The sequence below is a fragment of the Bidens hawaiensis genome, unplaced genomic scaffold (genome assembly GCF_021521415.1).
Source record: "Bidens hawaiensis isolate Kalapana, Puna unplaced genomic scaffold, B.hawaiensis_p1.1 tig00011228_1, whole genome shotgun sequence".
Taxonomy (NCBI): Eukaryota; Viridiplantae; Streptophyta; class Magnoliopsida; order Asterales; family Asteraceae; genus Bidens; species Bidens hawaiensis.
In genome coordinates, this window is record NW_027491873.1 from 309588 (window position 1) to 321810 (window position 12223).

The following is a 12223-nucleotide window of genomic DNA, read 5'->3' on the forward strand; positions in this document are numbered from 1 at the left end:
ATCAATATACTTGACGGTGATAGTTTTCACCGTCCGAGGGTTTTTTGTGCCGGAGACCACGATAAACACATACTCATCGACCAAAGGTTACCTTGTTGATCTTTGACCGAAAAGAATCGACCAACGATTACTTAGTTAATCCTTGACCGAGGAATTTCGACTAGAGATTACCTTGATAAGTTTTGACCGAAGTAAGACTATCTTGGTTAAGGGCTTTTTCCCTCGTGATCAAATCAATGTGTTCACACAAATTACGATTACGCATCCAATAATATCGAAGTAGCACTATACCTCACATTTACGAATTTGGATACTGGATCCTTAGCAGATTTTTATCCAAAACAATTTGGTGCCCACCGTGGGGCAATTGGTGCTATAATCCATATTATTTCCTATCAATTTTCAACTTTTCATACCCATATCACAATCAATGGCCTCTCAATCAACCTCTGCTTCATCAACAATGCCGTCTTCGGTTTCTCTCTCATCAAGATCTTTGCCGCCGATGCCTCCTCTAATTACGGGAGCACCAAGGACCACCGCGGCTGGAAACAAGACACAAATTCCAGTCTTCCAGAGCTCAAAAACCACTGCTGCCACTTCGGTGGTCAAATCTAACAATGATGTTTCTGCAATGTTTTCACAGGTTAAGGCATACATGGAGCAGCAGAACAAAACCAACAAGATGATCCTACGTGAAATTGAAGATCTCAAGAAAAGAAAGAGGCCAGCGGAGGATCAGACTCCCTTGATGCCTAGGGTACTGGATTTTACTACTCCAGGATCTGTGGCTCAACATACTCAAGGATCCTCGATCCTTCAGCAAGGATCATCCATCCTTCAACCAGGGTCCGTGGGTCAACAAACTCAAGGATCCTCGTTCTTTCAGCCAGGATCATCTATCCTTCAACAGGGGTCCATGGGTCAACAAACTCAAGGATCCTCATTCATTCAGCCAGGATCATCTATCCTTCAACAAGGGTCCATGGGTCAGCAAACTCAAGGATCCTCGTTCCTTCAACAAGGGTCATCCATCCTTCAACCAGGATCCTCTGGGTTGTATCCTCAAGGATCCTTCTGGCAGAATCAAGGATCCTCAGGAATTCACCATCAAAGGTCTTCAGAGGTCCATGAAGGGGACATCATCCCCATGCAGACCATTGCCTCTGGTGGACCTGCTACTGTAGCAGATGCCTCTTATCTTAACTACACTTCTGGGATGCCAATGTTCAACCAACCAAGAGGTAACGCCTATAATCACATATCCTCAGACACTAACCTTGGCTCTATACTGGATACAGGTATCAATCAGGCTATGGCTAGGGAACTTCAGAAGCTTAAGGATATGATATCCAGCGTGCCAGGAGTGGTCCGTCCAATTCTTGAAATACCAGAAGGGAGCCACAAGTTATCCAGATTTGCTCCACCTATCTGTGATGCTGAAATCCCGAAGCGGTTCCAGACTCCGAATATGAAGACTTACGACGAGACCACTGATCCTGGAGAACATGTGGCACAATATAGAGAAAGGATGGAGATCAATCCTATTCCGGAGAGACTCAAAGAAGCTTGCCTATGCAAAGGCTTTGGATCTACACTGACAGGATCAGCATTAAAATGGCTGCCAATTCTTCCTCCCTTTTCAATTACTTCTTTTTCTCACTTAGTTAACTTGTTCAACAGCCAATTTTCCTGTAGCAGGAAATTTGAAAAGTTAACTAGTGACTTATACCGAGTTATCCAACCAAGTGATGAATCCCTTAGGGATTTTGTTACGAGGTTTAGAAGGGAAGCCTTGGAAATCCCTAATCTTGATATGGCTACGGCTGTTGAGGCCTTCAAGATGGGACTTCAGAGGGGCTCCCCCATTTATGATGATCTTGGGATGACTCCTTGCAGGTCCTTAGATGAAGTAAGAAATAGGGCGCTCAGATTTATACGGTTAGAAGATGACAAGAGGATCCAGGATCGTCTGGGGAATCAAACAAAACAAAATCCTCTGACAAGAAGCAAGGATTCTCGTTCAAGAAAAACAACACCAAGCCGTATAACAAGTTCAACAACCAGAACGTACGAGCAGTCGAAGAGGGAGATGATGATGAAGACTATCCATGCATCTCCGACTATTGTTTCTCTGTGGATACTCATGGCTTAATCTATGCCATGAAGGATCTGGGGGAAAAGGCAAGGTGGCCCCGAAAGAATGAGAAGACGACCACCTTCAAAGACAAGTCCAAGTGGTGTGCATTCCATGAAGACTTTGGCCATCAGACCGATGATTGTATTGGTTTAAGGAGGGAAATTAGATACCTCCTAAGCAAAGGCCATTTCAAAGAACTCTTGGGAAGGAAGAAATCCAAGATCCAGGATCCTGAAGACCTTCCACAAAAAGCAACGCCACCACCACCAGATGCTCATGTAATCAACTTCGTCGCCAGAGATTACGACATGTTTTGAACCTCTTGTCCTGCAAAAGTAGAGCTTGCAGAAGAATTTAAGTTGGACGATGAAAGAAGACCGCTCATCCCCACTACTCGAGTGACTGATCAGAGAATCTTTTTCAATTCAAGGATCCAGGATCCTCATCAGGATAAGCTGGATATGCAAACGGTCAATTTCATCTCTGGAGGATCGGACATATGTGGAACTTCTTTCTCTGCAGCAAAAAGACTTGCCAAAGAAATCAAGATGGATAACGGAGATCGACCGATAGTATCTACCACTTTTACAACCGATAAAAGGATCTTCTTTGATGAGGAAGATAAACTAAACATCCAGGATCCTCACTATGACGGTTTGATTATTACTTTATTTATCGCTAACCATTATGTACGCAGGATCCTAGTTGATGGTGGGAGCTCGGTCAACATTATCCAGCATGATGTCCTCAAGAAGATGAATATTCTAGATTTGGAGATCATTCCTAGAACATCAGTGCTAGTCGGTTTCAGTGGAGAAACCAAGAAGACATTGGGGGACATCAACCTCCCAATCTATATTGAAGGGTTAAATTCATATCAAAAATTTTGTGTTATTGATAACCTTTCTTGTTGCAATGTTATTTTAGGCAGGCCTTGGCTGCATGGAATGAAGGCGGTGGCCTCAACTTACCACCAATGCATCAAATTACCTACTCCGTGGGGAGTTGTGAAGATAGTTGGTGATCAGGCAGAGGCCAAGAACTATTATTCTTCATCGATGAAGCCAACGACCAAGCAAACTATAGCGTAGCAATTACAGCAATATCCTAAGGACGTGCTGGAAGCTCGGGAGAAAGACCTTAAAGAAGTATCTTTGGACCACGAGGATCCAGAGATAAAGGTGTTCCTAGGATCCAGTATCCCTAGCAAGATCAAGGAGGATCTCATATCCATCTTAGGGCGAAGAAAATCTACCTTTGCCTTCAAACATTCAGACATGACAGGTATTTCAAAAGAGGTAATCACTCATAAACTCGGTCTTGATTTATCTGTTAAACCCGTCCATCAGAAGCGAAGAAAATTCGCTCCTGAAAGGAACAAGATCATACAAGAAGAAGTTGAAAAACTTCTTAAGGCCGGTATGATCAGAGAGGTTAAGTATCCTCGATGGTTAGCTAATGTGGTTGTTGTTTCTAAAAAGAATGGAAAGTGGATGGTGTGTGTCGATTTTACTGACTTAAACAAGGCATGCCCCAAGGATCCTTTCCCATTACCACATATAGATTCCATGGTGGATGCAACGGCAGGACATGAAATGCTTACCTTTATGGATGCTTCCTCTGGATTTCAACAAATTCAGATGGAACCATCTGATCAAGAGGATACAGCATTCATGACTCCTACCGGCATATACTGTTATACTGCTATGCCGTTTGGACTAAGAAATGCATGGGCAACATACCAAAGACTAGTTAACATGATGTTCAAGGATCAGTTGGGCAAGACTATGGAAGTATACATAGACGATATGGTGGTAAAGTCGAAGAAAGCTGAGGATCACCTTAGAGACCTTGAAGAAGCATTCAATATCCTTGACCAATATAACATGAAATTGAATCCGTCAAAATGCCACTTTGGTGTTAAGGCTGGAAAGTTTCTGGGATATATGGTGACTAAAAGAGGAATTGAAGCAAGCCCCGAACAGATTGAAGCCATCCTTAATTTGAAATCTCCTGCAAATGCAAAGGATGTCCAAAGGCTCACAGGAAGAATAGCCGCTCTCAATAGGTTTATCTCAAGATCCTCCGATAAGTGCAAGGACTTCTATGACATCCTTAGGAAGAATAAGAAGTTTGAGTAGATGGAAAAGCATGAGGCTGCACTTACAGCCTTGAAGGATTACTTATCCTCAGCACCGGCTCTGATGAAGCCTGTGGATGGAGAATCCTTATACCTCTACCTAGCTGTGTCAGGTAATGCTATAAGTGCCGTCCTTGTAAAGGATCACGATGGTGAACAACATCCCGTTTATTATGTAAGTAAAAGCCTCTTAGACGCAGAGGTCAGGTATTCTCACCTTGAAAAATTAATTCTTGCTTTGATTATGGCCTCAACCAAGTTGAGACATTACTTTGAGACTCATACTATTATTTTGAGAACTAATTATCATGTTAAGAATGTGCTTAGAAAACCAGAAATGTTAGGTAGAATGGCCAAGTGGGCTGTGAAGCTGAGTGCATATGATATTCAGTATGTGCCTAGAACAACCATTAAATCACAAGCGCTTGCAGACTTTGTGGCTGATTTCAGTAGTGACATGCAAAATGAAGCTGATCTAGAAGTCCAACAACTTGAAGAAACCAAGGATCCTTGGATCCTCTTCACAGATGGAGAATCCAATGTAAGAGGAACAGGTTTGGGCATACTACTAAAATCGCCACAGGGGGACATAATACCCCAGTCCATTGCATGTGCATTCCAAGCCACCAACAATGAGGCAGAATATGAAGCACTTATCACAGGTTTACTCTTAGCTAAACAGATGAGGATCAGGTATCTTCAAGTTTATATAGACTCTTTACTTATAACTAACCACTTTAACGGTTATTATACTGTGAAAGGTGAGAATATGGTCAAATATTTAGAAATTGTGAAGGAATTGGCGAAATCCTTCGAATTGTTTAGTATAATACAGGTACCAAGGGAAGAGAATGCTGGGGCAGATGCCTTAGCAAACTTAGCATCATCGTTGAAGATCCCGGATGATGTAAAGATACCCATCATTCATATATTGTCTCCGGCAATTGGGAAACAAGAATTCGTGAAGATAACAGTGGATTTCACAGGAGAACATACGGATCCTCCATCCTCTTCAAAAGTAGGATCTTGGATCCTTCCAATCAAAAAATTCCTTCAAGATGGAGAGATCCCTGCAAGGGAAAATCCTAAAGCTTTCAGATTAAAGGTATCACAATTCATTATTTTACAAGATATTGTGTATAGAAAATCTCTTGCAGGTCCCTATATGAGATGCATTGAGGATCCTGAAATACAAGAGGTACTTCAAGACTTCCACGAAGGCGATTGCGGCAACCACACAGGGGGAAGAGCATTATTCTCTAGGATACTTAGGACTGGATACTTCTGGCCAACAATGAAGAAGGATGCTATGGAATACTCAAAGAAGTGTGATGCTTTCCAAAGGCATGGAAACATTCTTCACCAGCCAGCAGAACCTATGTATCCTATATCCTCTTCATGGCCTTTCATGAAATGGGGAATGGATATTGTAGGCAAGCTACCAAAGGCACCAAGCGGAAAAGTCTTTATGCTTGCTATGACAGACTACTTCTCAAAATGGATTGAAGCAGAAGCATTCATGCAAGTCTGAGAAAGGGAAGTTATATCCTTTATTAAACGAAATATTATAACTAGATTTGGTATCCCTTCTGAAATCGTTTGTGACAATGGTTCTCAGTTTATCGGGAAAAGAACCACTAACTTTTGTGACAGTTGGGGCATCAAGATGATCACTTCTACACCAGTTCATCCTCAAGCCAATGGTCAAGCAGAGTCTAGCAACAAAATCAACATCAACAATTTAAAGAAGAAACTAGGATCCAAGAAGGGAAAATGGGCTGAAGAACTTCCTTATGTTCTCTGGGCAGACAGAACTACACCTAAAAATGTAACAGGCCAAACACCCTTCTCATTGGTGTTTGGATCAGAAGCAGTAATCCCTACAGAGATGGTGGTTCCTACAGCCAGAACGAGCATCCGTGATCCTGAACTCAATGAAGATATTCTCCTTGAATACTTGGATACTATTGAAGAACTTAGAGACCTAGCCAAAATCAGAATGGCAGCATATCAACAAAGGGTAGCTGGGCATACAACAAAAATATAAGGATAAGAAGATTTCAAGAAGGAGATCTAGTCTTGAGGAAAGCCTTCCAAAACACAACCAATCAGGCTGATGGGAAACTAGCACCCAAGTGGGAAGGTCCTTATCTGATCGAGTCGGAAGCAGGGAAAGGGGCATATCATTTGCTAGATCTTTGTTGATTGAGATTGCTAGATTTAGTTCTTCGTAAGGAGTCCGTCTAGGTTTGATTAATTAATATTATCTAGCGAGTCAATTAAGTTCGTCAAATTACCTTTGATTTCCACGTTGTAAGGTAGGTTTTCAATATAAAGGTACTCTATCATAAATATTTAAATAACCGTAAGGAAGTTTAATTCATAAAACTGGTGAGTCTTAAAACTTGTTAGAAATCCATAGGCGTCTTCTTGAAGTGTCAAGGGTCCTGTTCGGGTTTTCTTTTAAGTGTCTATTTTACGATCCCAGCTCCATAACTATTATTTTCCAACTATTTGATAACTGAAACTTTAGGGATTCTAGCCTAGGTGGTTTTTCATCGTCATCTGATTTAAACTCATAAAAATATTCTTTTCGTTTTTACTTGTTTTTTATTAATTAGATTTTAATATTAGTTTAAGTAATAGTATTATTAATAACCCCCCCCCCCTTAATATATAAAATAAATAGCCGCGTCAGTTAGTAGAGTCTAATTTAGCTAGTTACATAATTTAAAGAGTCTCGTGGGTTCGATATCCGGACTTACTTAGCTGTACTAGAGTCGACCGGTTCACTTGCCGGTTAGTAGTTTTAGTTAAGATAAGAGTCTAGATTTATTACTTAGTGTCTAGATTAGCTTATTTTTAGTTAATAAATATTAGACTACTTTTAGCACATCAAGTTTTTGGCGCCGTTGCCGGGGACTCTTGGCGATTGCGTTATTAGCTTTGCTTGGACTTATTTGCTACATACGTGCTATTTGTTTTATTTTCGTTTGAGTCGTAGGAGTCTAAGTAGTTTTTCTTTTTATTTTTATTTTTTTTATATAGTTTGTTTTGAGTCGTAGGAGTTAGATTAATATAGTTTAGTTTAATATATTTTTTTATTATTTTACTACTATTTGGTCCTCGTGATCCTTTTCTGTTTAAGTATATCTTTGCAGTGAGATTCATGGATTGTTACTACGGGACCAGAGTTGAAGAAAATCCTCATAAAGATTAAAGAGGTTTAAGCATATGGGAGTCAGAAATACAGGCAATTATGGTTCACCTAGATAAAAACAGCTATCAGCCTAAATTCTGTGTGGTGTATGATAAGATGGGGAATATTATCAGTTGTAAAGACTCATCTGGCGCAATGATGGATCACATACCACATCCAGAAGAGATTTTATACGATGTTTTACGTGTCACCCATAGCATTAATCCAAAAGCACCACTTTCAGATATAATGGATGATTTCTGGCGAGGCTTAAAGTATCAAATACAATTTTATAAGTCGTCGATCGAGTGTGAGGATGTTGGGTTGCAGGATAAGACAGAGGAGCGTATTCCCACTTGGGAAGACGAGTTTAGGGATGAATTTGGTGAAGATTTGGTGGGTTCAGCCGATGTGGATGAGAGTGATTTTAACCCCGAAAGTGATCTTGAGGAGCTTGAAGTTTTGTTATTCGGGGAGCCGGTTAAGAAACTAAATGTCAAAGAGGAATCACAAGAGATATTTGAAGAATTGAAGAGTAAAGACTTGCATCTCGTTGTGAAAGAACGTCCACGTCTGCACGGTAAAGCGGATATGTTTTTAGAAATAGTTGTTCGTGGATCGCCACGTAAATCAAGAGCCCCAAGAAGGAAGATATTCGGGCTCGGGAATCAAAGTGTGCCGAATTGGTCGTATTTTCATAATTTTAATAATGGGTGGATCGAGGCGAATGCGTATTTTTGGGCCTACATGAAATTGGAAATTAGTTTCTTCCCAACTGATTTTAAGAGGAGAGTGTTAAGGAGCACCGATGGGAAGAGGATCAAGGAGAAGCCTCCTGATTGAGGTTTCGGGACTAAGTCTGGCTGAAGACTTTTAGTAAACTTAGCGCTTCCCGGGAGGCAACCCGGTACTATCTTTTTCTTCTATTTTTATTTCTATTTTGTTTTTACTTCTTTGCTCTGCCGGGTGATTTTTCTCTTACTTGCAGGTTGTTCCAAGGTTGCTTATGAGATAGTTGATGAGTTGTGGGTTTAAACAAGTGTGGGGATGCCACTTGCTTCAGGACTGCTGCTTTTGTTCGTGAAAGATGACGTTATTTGAAGATAGCTTGCTAATCGCGTTTGATTCTGAGGGCACGTAACACGACTCACGAGGCATATCGTCAATTTACCAGGGGAATCTGTTCCAATTCATTAGTCTATTTTTATCTTTTGCTTTATTTTATTTGTAATTTCCTTTTTCTCACATTGAGGACAATGTGAAATTTAAGTGTGGGAATGGGAAATTGATGTTTTTGGCAAAAATAAAAATAAAAAGTTATAAAAATAAAAGTTCAAAAAAGAAAAAATTGAAAAATGTCCCAAAATTTTAAATTTAATTTTTGCAAAAAAAATGGAAGATGATAGTAGAATCGGAAATTGGTTTTTCAAACTACTAATAATATGAGATAAATAAAAGAAAGCGCACTTAACTTGGGATGTGTCGGTAGGCTCAGCCTTGAAAACGAAAGGGCAAATTTGATAGAATGGGTCGGAAATCTCTTGTGGGTAAAGCGTTTTTTCCGTAGAAAATAAGCAATGAAAGGTCAGCCATACTCAAGCCTCAATTTTTGGTAAAAAAAAATGGAAATATTATAAAGTTTGAAAAGCTTAAAAATCTAAATACGTTATCATATGATGCTTGGGTAGGTTTAACGTTACAGTATGCCGTGTAGCCTGTGATATAAATATTAAATTGCTAGCTTTAGTGTTTTACACATCATTGGCGTATGGTTTTATAACCTTAAATCTTGTATTGATGGAATGCCCCGGGTCCGGAGACCATGGGTCTGTATGTCGACTATTCATCTGGGTATTCACAATTCCAAATGGGGTTGTGAATATTTAAAATAAAGCTAAAAAAGAGCAAACCCGCAGATTTCTGTCACATAAGTCTTTAAACATGATCACAAAAAGTACAAAAGTACAAATACATTACAGACTTGATCATCCACGCTGTTAGCCATGTGGGGTCCCCTTGCTCGCGTCTCATTACCATTAAGAAACGGACCACAAGGGACACGCCATATGTAAGCCCTACAGATGAAATTTTTCATACTCACCTACGGTGATGGTTCGGTGTATTGCTTGATAACGGGGGTATGTCATGTTGTGGGGAACACTAGCTATTAATTAACTGTACCTAAATCATATCTAATGGCTGCTTGGTAGACTTTGATGCTTAAGCTTAGGTGGATAAACAATACCCTTGATCGTCTTAACTATTCATAAAAAAATAGAGCAACAAAAGTTTAAATCTGCTAATTTTGAGGTTTAAGTCAAGTTCGGGTGGTCTGGTCCGGTAAAAGCTGAAGATAAGCGGGTCTTAATTGTGTAAACCACTGAGTAATATTATTTTCGGATCCTATTTGTCCCGGTAAAGAATAAGGCATGGGTTTAAGTGGACAACAATATCGGTGATCTCGGTTTTTGCGTTCCTCTAAATTTTAAATTAACTTAAATGTTTTTAAGACCATGTTTTCCGATTATGATTCCATTGCAAAATATATTTTTCAGGACAAAAAAGGTTTAAGTGTGGGGATATTTGATATGCTCTAAATTATACAAATATTATATAAATATTCTCTACACTTTTGAGTTGATCTAGAGTTGTTTTTACTAAATTATTTTCGTTTCTAGTGCATATTGAAAATCTAAATGTTTTAAGAAACGAGCTAAAAATCTATTAAATCAACTCAACGAAAAATAAAGCTAATTAATATTTGTAAACATACATGTTTAAATTTTGTTGTGTGTTACTTTATAATATAATTATAACATAAGAATAAAAAAAAAGAGAGAAATAAGCTAAACAAAATAATGGACGTAAAATCAAATTTATTGATTCAAGAATTAATATCAATTGTGATTTTTGTGTGAATAATGTGTAAACAGGTCAGCACGTGATCAAGGGAAAATAATATTAAAACATGATATAACATAATTCTATTGGATCAAAAAGAAGAAGCCCGAGGTGCGAGTATTATATTTTGTTGGGCTGGACCAGAAGGAAAAATATTATAAGAAAGGGTTTAAAAGGTATATATTGAAGGGGGTAGGCTGAAATCAAGGAGGAATACCCTACGGATGGAACAGAAGGGTTGGCATCAAGGAGGACAGCCAAAAAGTAAAGAAAGAAAGAGAGCGAAGCGTCTTGGTTCGAGCAGAGAACGTTTGGGTTCGACACCTACTCAACCAAATATCATTATTATTGGTTTGAATTTATTGTTTTCGTTATGAATTTATTTACTTTCTTTTGTTCTTGAGTATGGTTGTTGGCTAAACCTTTAGAACGCCCAGGCTTGTGATGAACCACTGTTTGAAATTTTATTTTATTTGGAATTTGCTTTTCGTTATGGTTTTATGATTCAGTAAATTGTTTGGTTTATTTGATTGATGCGTATGCGTACTTGGTTTTGGTTGTTCTAGTTTTATTGTTCCACAAAATTCTTGGTGATTGTTTCATATGATAGGATTTTTGTTAGGTCATCTACTGTGTGTTTTTAACTAGTTTATGATTGAATTCGAATAAGATCATAGGAATAATATTATTAGTCAAACGAATAAAAGTGTGCCGCTAACCTAGAAAGCTGTAAGGTGATAGGTTATTGCTAGATCTTTGTTGATTGAGATTGCTAGATTTAGTTCTTCGTAAGGAGTTCGTCTAGGTTTGATTAATTAATATTGTCTAGCGAGTCAATTAAGTTCGTCAAATTACCTTTGTTAGTAGTTTTAGTTAAGATAAGAGTTTTAGTTAAGATAAGAGTCTAGATTTATTACTTAGTGTCTAGATTAGCTTATTTTTAGTTAATAAATATTAGACTACTTTTAGCACATCAAGTTTCTCTTGGTGACAAAAGACAAAAAGGAAAGGAAAATCCAAGATATTTCCATTGTTCGTGATTTCCTCGATGTCTTTCCTGATGATGTCACTGGTCTTCCTCCCGTTCGTCCGATTGAATTTCAAATCGATCTTGTGCCCGACGCGATGCCCGTGGCCAAGGCTCCTTACCATTTAGCCCCGTCGGAAATGCAAGAATTATCAAACCAACTCGAAGAACTTTCCGATAAAGGTTTCATTCGTCCAAGCTCTTCTCCTTGGGGCGCTCCCGTTCTCTTCGTTAAAAAGAAGGATGGTTCGTTTCGTATGTGCATCGATTATCGAGAGCTCAACAAACTCACAATCAAAAATCGTTATCCCTTGCCACGTATCGATGACTTATTCGACCAACTTCAAGGCGCAACTTGTTTCTCCAAAATTGATCTTCGATCGAGTTATCATCAATTGCGTGTTCGCGAAGAAGACATTCATAAAACCGCTTTTCGTACTCGATATGGACATTTCGAATTTTTGGTTATGCCCTGCGGGTTGACAAATGCACCCGCGGTATTTATGAACCTCATGAACCGCGTTTGTAAACCATTCCTTGATAAATTCGTTATTGTCTTTATTGATGACATTCTCATCTTTTCCAAATCCAAAGCCGAACATGAACATCATTTGCGTTCCATTCTCGAGCTCCTTAGAAACGAACAACTCTATGCCAAATTCTCCAAATGCGAATTTTGGCTCGATGAAGTTCAATTTTTGGGACATATCGTAAACGACAAAGGTATTCATATTGATCCCGCTAAAATTGAGACCGTTAAGGATCGGAAAACTCCAACGACTCCCACGGAAATTCGATCCTTCCTCGGTTTGGCCG